Source organism: Apium graveolens, chromosome 2 (assembly GCF_009905375.1).
Source record: "Apium graveolens cultivar Ventura chromosome 2, ASM990537v1, whole genome shotgun sequence".
In the NCBI taxonomy this organism is placed as follows: Eukaryota; Viridiplantae; Streptophyta; class Magnoliopsida; order Apiales; family Apiaceae; genus Apium; species Apium graveolens.
Window position 1 is genome coordinate 250,043,566 of NC_133648.1, and position 13,304 is coordinate 250,056,869.

At 33.7% G+C, this 13,304-nt stretch overlaps 1 long non-coding RNA gene across 1 annotated transcript in view; it reads right to left on the bottom strand.

The window, feature by feature from the left end:
• Nucleotides 1-2,735: 2,735 nt before the first annotated feature.
• The window catches only part of LOC141706242 (uncharacterized), a 29,240-nt gene continuing 18,671 nt past the window's right edge, over nucleotides 2,736-13,304 (bottom strand). The window contains exons 3-4 of the long non-coding RNA XR_012568721.1: nucleotides 3,154-3,200; nucleotides 2,736-3,057 (exon numbers count right to left, since the gene is read on the bottom strand). This is a non-coding gene — a long non-coding RNA (uncharacterized LOC141706242). The remainder of the gene's footprint in view (nucleotides 3,058-3,153; nucleotides 3,201-13,304) is intronic.

Genomic DNA, 13,304 nt, shown 5'->3' on the forward strand with positions numbered 1-13,304 from the left:
ATCTCTAAGCGTAATATTTGAATTTACACTCCTACGAATTTCTCAATAGCCTGTGCATTGTTCTCCTTGTCATGGACCAAACTGGAGTGAGCGAGTTCTCACTCAAGCCAACTGAGATTGAACAGCTGACAAGCTACTCCAAAGAGAGCCTCTTAAGACATCGCATATTGGTAACCTTAATTTTGATATAAAGTAATATTGCTTACTCATTAGCACTCTAAATTAATCTCCTCTGAATGCATAAAAAGTGGTTCACACACTATTAATTATTCTTATATTTTTTTATTTTAGGTTAATGAGACTTATACTTTCCCAATTGCTCGGCCAATTATAGATGGTGCAAAGTGTACATTTGAGGTGGTGCTAAACCCTTCCTCCTATTCAAATATAATTGGGATAATTATGGTTGAAAATGTTATCAAGTACACAAAAAGGCGCTGAAGCATGAATCGAGCTGCTGTGTTATTTAGTACGCATAAAGTACTTGCTCTGACCAAGCTTGTGGACTACCTGCATCAAATTTAACTGATTTACATTATGGCTATCTATTCTGATTTCCTAGCCTCTTTTGAGTATTTTATGCAGTGTCATTCCTTCTACAAGGAATCTGTGTCCTTTTGAATAAGTTATGTTATGTAGGAATGTTGCAGTGATGTGTATTATATGTTATTTTGCGACATCCAATCTATATAAGACCTTTTTTTTTGCTAAGTATATAAGGCCCTTTATTGTTAAATACTTAATCAGTCATTTTACTGGAAAATAAAAGAAACAATAATGATAAAAGAATACCATTACAACTAGAAATTCTTTTTCTTCATTTTATTTTAAATCCTTTGATGAATTAATATTAATTTCCTTACTATACATAAAGGTTTCATAAAATTTTCTTAAAATATAATATAAGGTAGACAAAACATTTTTGGTTATTCTTGACTTGATTTGACTATTGTCATATGGTCAAAATTAAATTTTTTAATTTCAGGACTGAACATATATAACAAAATTTTTAATTTCAAAAATTAAATAGCTATAAATACAATATGTATTACTCAATGCCAAAAGTTGAACACATAATGCACTTAAAAAGGGATAAAAATGAAATATTCAAAAAATATTTCTCCTCACATAACTATTTAAATAAACTAATTGAAATATTCAAAAAATATTTCTCCTCACATAGTAAATGTTACTAATAATATAAAATAATTATATTATTTTTCCTAACTTTCAGGCTTTTGTCTACAAATATTCTGAATATTATCAGAACGAACAACATAAAAGAAATATGCAGAACTAAGGTCTAAAAATGGTTGCACTTTCATACTCTCTACAAAACGCCACCTCAAACAAATTTTTTATTTACTTTGTGGAAACAAAACAACTAATATGAATGTTGAAAGGTTTACAAACAAATAATTAGCCAAAAGTACGGTTTAAAAAACAAAAAAAATGAAAAATACTCGTAATATGGATAGAAAATACATCACAAAGACACATTAGATGTCGCATTAATTATGTTTGGGCTTCTTGTCCGAAAAGTCCAATACAGACCTATTTGGTCCAAGTTTCATAGCAGACCTGTCTGGTCCAAAGCTTCGTAACAGGCCTATGACGGCCCAAACATCCAAAGCCCACCAGCAGAGGTCGTCCAAATCCACGAACCTGAGTTGTTCACGGACTAGGCCCAATACGGCTGGAAGAGCAGATATATGTGTGTTTTAAACGGACTCGAAGTCTTACATAGAAGGTTCTGGATCTCCTTCTTTAAGGGGACTCCTAATCACCATCTAAGTTGGAGACTTATCCACCAAGTCTCCCAACAGAAGTCTAACCCTAGACTCAACTCTATTTAAAGGGCTCTACCCCTCAATCTTGAACTACGTTTTTTGCTTGATTTTCTACAACACAGAGATACGTAGGCATCTTGTAAGGATCGATAGTCCCGAACGCAAGAGCAGCCATTAAAGCTCAAAGCTCACCAACCCTAACATTAAATACTAAAGTACTCAGGTTTTTATTCCACAACAACTCGGTATTCCACAAATAGTAGAATATAGATACATTCTTTTTGAAAGACCATACATCCACAGTAATAACCATTTTTAGACCTATTAACACTAAATCAATACAATATCACTCAAATTTAACTTATACCTTCAATAATAAATCATTATATTATTAATTATTATCGACGTGTAGGTAGCTGTAAAGGTGATGAAAAAACTTGCTAAATATTAATGGCATCAATGTCGATATAACTTACACAAAAAAACACCCATTGGCATATGTTAATGTAATGTAAGTATTGTCTTGATACATCTAGAAATGTGGTATCTGAGACCAAAAAAATTATAATTTATTATGTACTCTAATATATAATATAGTTTTTTACAATAACTCTAACCGCCGTTGCTATAAAAAATATTCTTTAAATGAAAAGTAAATAACTTTAATCAAAATAATTGTAAATATAAAGTGTTACAACATCTAATGCATACATAAAAGTGATTATAATTTCAACAGTAATTGATCATAAATAATTGAACGCAGTTACAAAAAAAGAAAGGAATTATAATTAAATATTTCTTGTAGGTTACACAAGTGCCGCTATATAAAATCAAAATTGAGTACTCAACACAGATACAAAGTATAGCTGCAACCACACTATAACATATCAAAACTTATGGCGCCAAGCTGCACGATGATTTATGCTCTAAACCCCCACTCTCACTCTCCCAAGTCAACCCTCCTCGTCGGGGAAACTCGCAAGTGGGAAGCAAGCAAAAAGGACACAAAGCACTATTACATATGGCTGTGGTGTTCGTCAATGAGGAGGTAAATTCCTCCGTCTTTTTCAAAAAAAATTAATGTCCTCTTGTTTATTATCATTCTGAGAATATGTATTACAAGACCTTCATATAATATCTCATCTCAATCTTCGTGAATAACAGACTTCTCAACTCGATGTTATAATTTGGAATAACCAAAAAGAATATTACATTCCACTGCTCAAAGAAGATGGTGTCTACACAATAACAACCTTCAGGGTTGTACCTGCTCAAAAAAAGTATAGGTCAATCAAAATGGAAAAATCAATAAGCTTCAACCACAAAACAAAGGTAGTGTCGGTCGAGGACACGGGGCGCATACCTCGATTCAAATTTGATCTAACCGGCTTTGAGAGTGCAGCTTCCCTACTGTGGGATACCACAAATTTCATAGGTAACAAACCAAAAAAAATAGGTAAAATAATATTTAAAAACACATATATCAATGTAAGAATCACATATTACATTTATGCAGATGATATTGGAGTGGTCAAAAGCTTCAGTATTTTGGAACAAGCCTCAAATAGGGCTAGAAAAATGGATGTCCTGTTAGTTGATGATAGGTCATGTGTTTTTTCTACTATTCACATACTATCAGTGATAATTTCACCGCCACACTCCCCCTTTTTAAATACGTTACACGATTTGAAAATCCATGAGTATGCAGGAAAACTGAAATGATTGTGTCCTTATGGGAAGACAAGGCGATTCAGTTTAATGAAACATTGACTTCTACATATTGGAAAGCAACCTGTCATCATAACTGGACTACTAACCATAAAATACTCAGGTAGCTGCTTTAACTCAATATTATAAATAAATTATATAAATAAGTTCAGAATATTAGAAATATTACTAGATGCATTAAAATTGATGCACATTATGTATTTCAGATTGTTGTATAAGTTGGTTCCCCTAACACAAGCCTACTCTAATTTTCCTCCTCACTTTCTAAGTCTCAACAATAATTGTTTTGCTAAAGCATTTTATAACTAATTTCAACAACCTGTAATTCTGAATATATTTTCAAACGTGGTACTCTATATCATAATTAACATTTTACGTACACGTTAAGTGTGGAATGTAAGCTTCACAAACAATCTTCATTTTTAGTCTATTACAAACTTTATTTTAGGGACTCATCTCAAATGAGACTTTAGTCTTCACATGGTTTACTTTTATACGTAATAGTTAGTACTTTAGACTTCCCATTGACTACTAATGCAACCTTTTTCTTACAAGATAATTAAATTTTGGCTCCATAATTACGAAACCTCAATTCTACTCAAGTACGACCGAATCAGTGAATGGTTATAACATAGATAATTACTACACAAAGTCATCAGTTATAATATGGAAACTAAAACTAAGCTCAACAAAGTGCGCAAACTCATAATTTGACTATTTTCAATGTCTTTTAAATTTCTTAGTGTTATGCAAGACATGCCTATACAATAACAAGACTAAGTCACATTGACAAACCTGAGATTTAGTTTGATAATCAATTCTGTATTTTGTATTGTATTACTTGAGTCTGTAAAAAGGTTAGAAGATTAGACTGAATTATTTTTCTGTAAACATATTCAAGCTAAGGAATAAACTCTGGAAGAAGATCAAGCCATGATCATGTCTCAGAGAAAATTGTAGAAGCTTGGAGTTGAATAATTTTTTTTATGAAAAATGTTCTAATTCAAGATATTGACAAGTCACAAATTAAGTCATATCGAGAAGTCCGGAATGACTTATCGAGAAGTCTAAAATGGCTTATAGAGAAGTCTCAAAGATATCGACAAGTCAAAATGAAGATGTAAAGCATTGGAGATATCTTCAAGTCAATTTATCATTAGAGATCTCAGTGATATCGACAAGTCATAATGCTTATAGAGATCTCAGAGATGTCGACAAGTCATTTCTGCATGTAGAGAACTCAGAGATATTGACAAGCCAAAATAAAGATGTGTAGCATTGGAGATATCTACAAGTTAATTTCTCATTAGAGATCTCAGAGATATCGACAAGTCAATTCTACATGTAGAGATCTCAGACATATAGACAAGTCATTTCCCATGCAAGTATCTAGAGATCTCGACAAGTCAAGTATACCTATAGAGAATTAAGAGATCTCGATAAGTCATTATACTTATCGAGATGTCACCTATCTATAGAACAAACTGGAGATCTCGATATTCCTCTCAAATACAGATGCTAGGGGTGATCACGGTTCGGGTTAAACCGCATAATCCGTATAAACCGAACCGATATTAAACCGACCCAAACCGAAACCGAAATGTGGTTTGCGGGTACGGTTCAACTATTTTAAAAATCCGCAGGTTATGGGTTGGTTTTGGTTTGCCCTTAAATCAACCCGCTTTCGATCTGAACCGCATTAATATATATAACATAAAATAATTATATTTTATAATTAGTAACTAAAATTGTGTATTGTGTATTGCTTTCCTTTAAAAATTACGTTGATGAATTTTTTATTACTTTTATATTAAACATTTATTATTGCAACTAATTAATCAACATGTTATTAGACGTTAGTCATTTGCAACTAATACGAATGATATACTTTACTATGATAGAATAAATAAATATATTATTACTTATTTAAATTATAAGAAAGAATGTTTGGATATAAGAAATGTTGCTCAGAAAAAAAAGAAAATAAAAAATGTTACTTTATTCCCCGAGTTCACTAATAAGAAATGTCTTAAACTGCCAAAATCCGCTAAACCAAAACGAATAAAACCGAACCGAGTGGTTTAGTTTTATTGGGTTATGAGGTGTGGTTTGGTTTGAATTTTTTCAAAACCGCAGTTATGGGGCTTGGTTCCGGTTTAACATATAAACTGAACCAAACCGGACCACGATCACCCCTAAAGAATGCAAACAAGTTAAATATTCAAGATTATCATTCAACAAATGATATATTCACTAGATTAGAAAGTCTACGATGCAGCTAGAAGAACACAAGATCAAGGGCCAAGATTAACTGACAAAGGATAGTCACAGACTTAAAAGATTGTGCAAAGATTTACTAAGCCAAAAATAGAAAGAATCAGGGATTGCTTAGAAAAAGGTTTAGTACATCCTATTACATGTTGTGTAAATCCGTGTTTACTAATCTATAAAGTAAACACTGGTCCTTTGTTTTTAGTTGTAACAAATAGATCTAAATTTTCTTGTATTATCTCAAGGAAGAAGCCGAGTTCTTATATTTTTAAGAACATAAAATTTGTAGCAAGACAAACTTAATTAATACAAATTAAGTGAGTTTTAAAATATTGTGCTTGTTGTCTTGTTTCCGTTTAACACAATATCTCTGCAAATTAGAGACTATTTTGTTCACCAATATACACACTGTTTAAAAGGCTAAAAATCAAGAAAACACATTCACCCCTATGTGTTGCACTCAATAACTAACAAGTGGTATCAGAGCAAAATCTGAAAGAACACAGGTAAAGATCTTGGAAGTATGAGTGCACAAAAGTTAAGTAGCATCAAGATACCGGCCTTTAATTAAGCCAACTACACATTATGGAAAAAGAAAATGATGTTGTTTATAAGGATGGCCAACCAATGTATATCTAGATTCTCAAGAATTTTCCTTTTACTCCTATGTAAAGGGTTGAGGAATCTACAGATGGAGACATGTTCATCCCAGCTCGTTAAGCTCCTAAAGACCCCTCAAAATACACTGAAACTGAAAAGGATAAAGTCTCTCCAGATAGTGGCCTACAACTAATTCTGATAGAGTCACTTGACAATGTTATATACAACAATATTGTCAACTGTGATACAGCCAAATAAATTTGGGAGAAGATTGAGATCTTATGTGAGGGTACAGAGGAAGTAAGGTCTAATCAAAGGAGAATACCGGTGTCTCAGTATGAGGGTTTTATGGCCAAGCCTAAGGAAGGAATCACTGAAGTTTTTGAGAGATTCAACAAACTGATAAATGACTTGCAACTTTATGATAAATATTATGAAGTTAAGGAGGTTAACCTAAAGTTCTTGATATCTCTTCCTGACCACCTTGAACATAAGATATCATCCATAAGAGAAGGAAGAGACTTGAGTAGAATGACACTGGAGGTGCTGTATGGGATCTTGAAGACATATGAACATGAAATGTAACAAAGAAATTCATTAAGGGCAAACCAAGGACATGTGCTTGATGGATCCAGTGCCTTAGTTGTCAATGATGGTGAAGCAAGTGAAGATGAACAAGATGCACAAGCTCCAGTCATTCATGTTGTGTAGCAAAAGAGCAAAGGACGTCAAAAGCAAGTTATTTTGGAGCTGGAGGAGGATGAGTATTATACCCTTGATGAGTTAGATGAAATGGATCAATCTATTGCTTACCTGGCTAGAAAATTCTCTAATATTAAGGTCAAAAAGCCAAAGTTTTTCAAGAACAAGGGACAGTCCTCCAACAGCAACAACTGGAGGTCAAAAACTCAGTTTAACTCAGCTAGCAAAGGAGGTTACAAAATTGGATATGTTGACAGATCAAAGATAAGGTGCTTCAGTTGTGATGAATTGGGCCACTTTACTACCGAGTGCAGGAATCCAAAGAATGTGAAAAAGGATAAAGCCTGTATGGAGTTGGAAGCCAAGTATGAAGCTCTATTAAAGAAGCAACAGGGAAAAGCTTATGTTGCTGAATGGAAGAGTTGGTATGACTCTGATGTGGATGAAGACAAAGAAGAATTTGGAAACTATGCTCTCATAGCTCTTGAGCATGGAGAATCATCCACTTCAAAATCAGAGGTACCAACTCTAACCACTATTGATTTAGATGCAAGTCAATATAAAGAGACTGTTGAAAAGATGAGTGTAGAGATGTTTCATATACATACAAGCATGCTGGTAGCTACTGAGGAAGTGAGTAGGCTGTCAAAGTTAAATGTGAAGCTTGAGATTGAGAATCAAGAATTAGAACTGCAGTTTGTTGAACTTAAAACTGACAAGCAAGAAAATGAGTACCTGAAGAACAAGCTCAAGTGTGCAAGTGAAATAGAAGCTGTGTTGAGGGAAAAGATAGAAAAGAATGAAGTGAAATTGAAGTCATTCAGGAATGCATCTCAGTTGGTTGGACAATACCATGTGAAGAACAAACCATGTACTAACATAGATATTGGTTTGGACTATGATGCCTTGAACAATAATAAGAAAAGTGAAGGTGACAAAGGTAAAAAAATTACAAATCAAGATGTCCCAGCTATGCTGAGAAAGGTTAATGCACCTTTATTCAAGGCATGTGAAGTCAATTTCAGTGAAGTTGAGTTAGTCATCAAGCAAGAGCTTGCAGATGAAGACAATGAGAAGGAATGCAAAGAAACAACTCCAACTCCTAAAACTGAAAAGAATCCCATGGTCAACCAAGTTTCTAAGACACCAATCAAAGAAATCAAGACTGGGAATGCAGGAAAGAAAAAGAAGAACATAAATGGGAAAATTGGATTGAACAAGAGCAACAATTTTGCATTTGTTGCAGATGCTCCTAAGAAGAAATGTCGAAAATGTGGATCTACAAGTCATCTAACTCACCTTTGTAAAAAGGCTGTTAGTGAGCCAAAAGTAGGAGCATGCAAATATAAAGAAGCAAAAGCTGAAGATCCCTATTCCTTCTGTGATAAATTTGATTGCATTCCTTGCAATATGAAAGTAATGACAAGCTGTCATAAACTGAGAGTAGATCTCAAAGAAGTTAAAATTGGATCTATAGCTAAAAAGGAAAATGTAAATCAGTCATTGAATATAATTCTTTTTGAATTATCAGATTCTCCTTCTGCAACTTCTGTTAAAATGAAGAAAGTACCCAATACTGTTTGGGTAGCTAAACAAACCTAATCCTCATTATATGCAGGGCAAGGTGAAGAAGATCATATGGATCATAGATAGTGGATGCTCCTGGTATATGACAGGTGATAAAGCTCTGCTATCATAATTTGAGGAGATGGCTGGGCCTATTAGTGACTTTTGGAGATAACAACAGAGAATTCACAATGGGATATGGCAAGTTAGTTTTTGGAAATATTGTCATTGAAGATGTAGCACTGGTAGCCGGTTTTGAGGTGAATCTCCCGAGTATCAGTCAATTCACAGATAAAGGATTCAAGGTTTCATTTGACAAAGGAGAATGCTCAATTATCAACAAAAAGAGTAGTGAAGTTCCTTTGAAAGGATCAAGAAAAGGAAGCTTGTTTGTTACAGATTTATACTCAGCAAATAAGGATGGAATATGCTGCTTCTACACCAAGGCAACTATTGAGCAAAGCAAGCTGTGGCACAAGAAGCTCTCTTACCTGAATTACAAAGCTATCAATACCCTGGTAAAAAAGGAGTTAGTGAGAGACATGCCAAATCTGGAGTTTGCTCAAGATGAAGTTTGTGAGGCTTTTCAAAAATTTAAAATGAAAAGGTCTAGTCATAAAAGTAAAGTTGTGAATTCTTTAAGTGCACCTTTGCAACTTATTCACATGGACCTGTTTGGACAAGTTAATGTCTTATCAATTTCAAGGAAGAAATATGCACTTGTGATAATGGATGACTACTTAAGGTATACATGGGTATAACTTTTGCATTCAAAATATGAGACTCCACACATCATTATTAAACACATCAAGAAAATTGAGAAGCAGGCTTGTGTGAAAAGATTGAGGAGTGACAATGGTACATAATTCAGAAATACAATATTAACTGAATTCTTCAAAAATAATGGTATTGTTTAAGAATTCTCAGCAGCAAGGACACCTCAGCAAAATGGGGTAGTTGAAAGAAAGAATAGAACTCTAGTTGAGGCTGCTAAAACAATGCTGCAAGATGCCAATTTGCCAATAAGTTTTTGGGAAGAAGGTGTCAACATTGCATGCTTCACTCAAAATATATATCTCATCAACAAAAATCTTGGCAAATCACTCTACTCAATCTTATCAAAAAGAAAGCCTACTATGAAGCATCTGCATGTATTTGGAAGCAATTGTAATGTTCTAAAAGACAAATCTGAATATGTGGGAAAATTTGACTCTAAAATTTTTGAAGAAATTTTTCTGGGATATTCATTGGAAAGAACTGCCTACAAAGTCTATGTGCTTGAACAAAAGAAAACTACGAAGAGCATAAATATGACTTTTGATGATGACAACTGTCCAGGCTTGGAATGCCTTGATGAAAATGAAGCTGAAATCCTTAAGTTTGAAAATTTAAACATTGATAGTGATTCTGAAGATGAAGTTGAAATCAACACAAGTAACAGAATGAATGAAGAGTCAACTGAGCAAGTAGATCATGTGAATGGAAAATCATCTCAAACACTTGAATTTGATAGCACAAACACAGGGGGGGAAAGAGAGGAAAGTTCTACAAGTCATGTCGATGGTGAAGAAAATGCAGAAAATTCTAGTCAACAAACTCATACCAGAAAGTGGGATAGTCACACAAGAGAAGCAATTATTGGTGATCCAAATCCTGGAGTTAGGACTAGAAGTGTAACTGCTAATGAATGTCTACATGCATGCTTTCTTTCACATATTGAGCTTAAAAAAACTGAGAAAGCTCTACTTGATCCTAACGAGAAATCTGCTATGCAAGAAGAACTAAATCAGTTTGAAAGAAACAAGGTTTGAAAGTTGGTTCCTGCACCAATGAAAAGAAGTATAATTGGAATAAAGTGGGTGTACAGGAACAAAATGGATGAAAATTGGATTGTAACAAGAAACAAAGCAAGGTTGGTTCCAAAAGGCTACTCGCAGGAAAAAGGAATTGAATATGATGAAACTCTTGCTCCAGTTGAAAGACTTGAATCAATAAGGATCTTTCTTGCATTCACTGCACACTCAAACTTTGAAGTGTATCAAATGGATATAAATATAGCATTCCTAAATGGTGAGTTGGAAGAATAGGTTTATGTGCAACGGCCACCTGGCTTTGAAGATCCAGAATTTCAAGATTTTGCCTACCAACTTCTCAAGGCTCTCTATGGATTAAAGCAAGCACCTAGAGTTTGATATGACACATTGTCAGAATTTTTGCTTAAGCTTGGATTCACAAAAAGAACAATTGACAAGACTCTATTCTACAAGCAACATAGTAGTGATAAGATCCTAGTTCAAATTTATATGAATGATATCATTTTTGGATCTACTAATAAAAATTTATGTCAAAGATTCTCAAGACTCATGCAGAGTATAACGACTCGTGTATTTTTATTTTTATTTTATACTTGGAAGTGTAATAAAAGTTTAAGTAAATAAATAAAAGGTGTGTATTGATTTTGGCAGCGATTATTGATTGTTATTTAATTAATTATGATTTGTTGATATGTGGGATTGGATTATGTGATTTATTGGTAAGTTATGTGATTTTATTTCGTTTGTAAAAGTAATTTTATTGTAATTTTAATTCCATAAATATTGGGGTTGTCTTAAAAATTGGTTTTCTAATTTTATAATTTCAATAATTATTTTTAGGACTTTATAAAATTGAGAAATCAATATTTTGTTAATTATTCATTTTTTTTAAATGAATTTCTGAGTGTGTTAAATGCTAAAATTCATATTTAATTGTGGGAATCTTTAAAAATTATGAAACTTATATTTTATTAAGTTCGTATTATTTTGAGAATTTTAAAATTATTTTGGAAATTTTCGAAAGTCGTTTTACCCGCGCGTTGATTCGTTTATTTGTTAAAAGCGGGTATAAATTGTGTTTTTAAAAATTAGTTTAAAATTTTGAAAGTTATGTTTTTAACTACTTCGGAATATATCGAATCTTTTTGGATTGGTTGGAATCTATTTCAACATGTTATCAATATTACTTGGTTCGTTAAAAGTATATTATCGGGATATAAAAGGGGTTCCGGGGATTCAGAATTCTGAATTAATAATAAACCAACACGTATCCCATTTTCACAGGACACGTGTTGGCTGCAGTTGTTTTTCTTTATGTCATTTCAGTCTCTCTCTTAGTCTCAATCTCTTGCTCTCTCTCATCTCTGTCTCTCTCGCTCTCTCTCATCTCTGTCTCTCTCGCACTCCATCTCTCTCAAAATCTCTCTTCTCTCATCTCTCTCGTTATATCTCTTCACTCTCTCTTCTCGTTTCTTATTTTCCCCGTGTTTCGGCTGCCCTGTTCTGTCGCCGTTTCTGTTTTCCGGCCGTTTTCGGTGAGCCGCCGCTTGAATTCCTTGCTTGGCTGGTTCGATTGTGCTGTTAATTTGTGTATATGCATGTGGTTATATATATGTGTGCCTATGTGAGTAAGTGTGTGTGTGTGTTTGTGATGTGCGTGTGTGTTTGTGATTTGTGTGTGTGTTCTGCGCGGTGGCGCGTGTGTTGGTGTGGTTGCAGCCGTGTGCTGTGGCTGTGTGCGATGCTTCTCTGTGGTTTGGGCTTGCAGTTGGGCCGGACATTTTGGGCCTTACTGTTGGGCCTGTTTTTGCAGTTGGGTTTCTGGTTGTTGGGCCTTGTTGGGCTGTTTGAGTGTTGTTGGTTTGGATTTTGTGGGCTGTTTATGTTCTATTGGGTTGGATTATTGCAGATTTTAATTTTTTTTTAAAATTCCATTATTGCAGGGAATTATTGATTAACATTCGTGATATTAATTTTTCGTGTTGGAAATAAATTTTAAAATAATCGGTATAATTTATTTGGGAACCCGTAATATATCGGGCGCCAATAAATTGTGCCGCCGTTGACGATGAACTTCGGTGAGTCAACGGTGGACGGTGATGACGATGTTCTGAGTCCTAAATTCTATAAATAAATAAAATAAAATAATTATGTAAATTATGTTTGGATTTAAATAACTAATCTTGATTGGTATTGGATTGTACGGAATAATGTTGTGGATTGTTGAGAATTGTTGACGTCGATTATAATCGACGGGTAGTCTTATAAATAAAGAAGTTGCTGCCAAAATTTTCTAAAAAAAATATATTTGTAATCGTACATAATTATGTTTTACGTGATATTCCTATTTATGTTCGAGAAATATAATTACATGGTTATATGTATTATAATAATAATACGAGTCGGGTTGTCGGATTTGGGGTTATTAGGATTTGAGGATATCAAGCATGTCGGTATAACTAATTAGGGTATTCTGTAATTGAAGATCCCAGTCGAGTTATTCCAGAATCAAAGTCAGCGTGAAAGCTATTAGGGTTTGTAAAGCGTTGCAAGGCAAGTACCCCATACCATTCTTTTATGGTTCAGTGTATATGAATAGCTAAATGTTTTATTCTCGTAATGGAACAGAAACGTTTTAAGTTACGTATTCCCCGTAGTTATAAAATCACTGTTTTCGAATTATTTTGGGGAGAAGTAACTTCGAAAGGTACCTATCTTGAATGAAATGATTTGCGAACTGGATTTTTATATGTGTGCTGGTTAAATAAATGGTTTTGAAATGAGATAGGTACGAGTGTTTTGAAAACTGGATAAAACGGTCAGATATGGGATA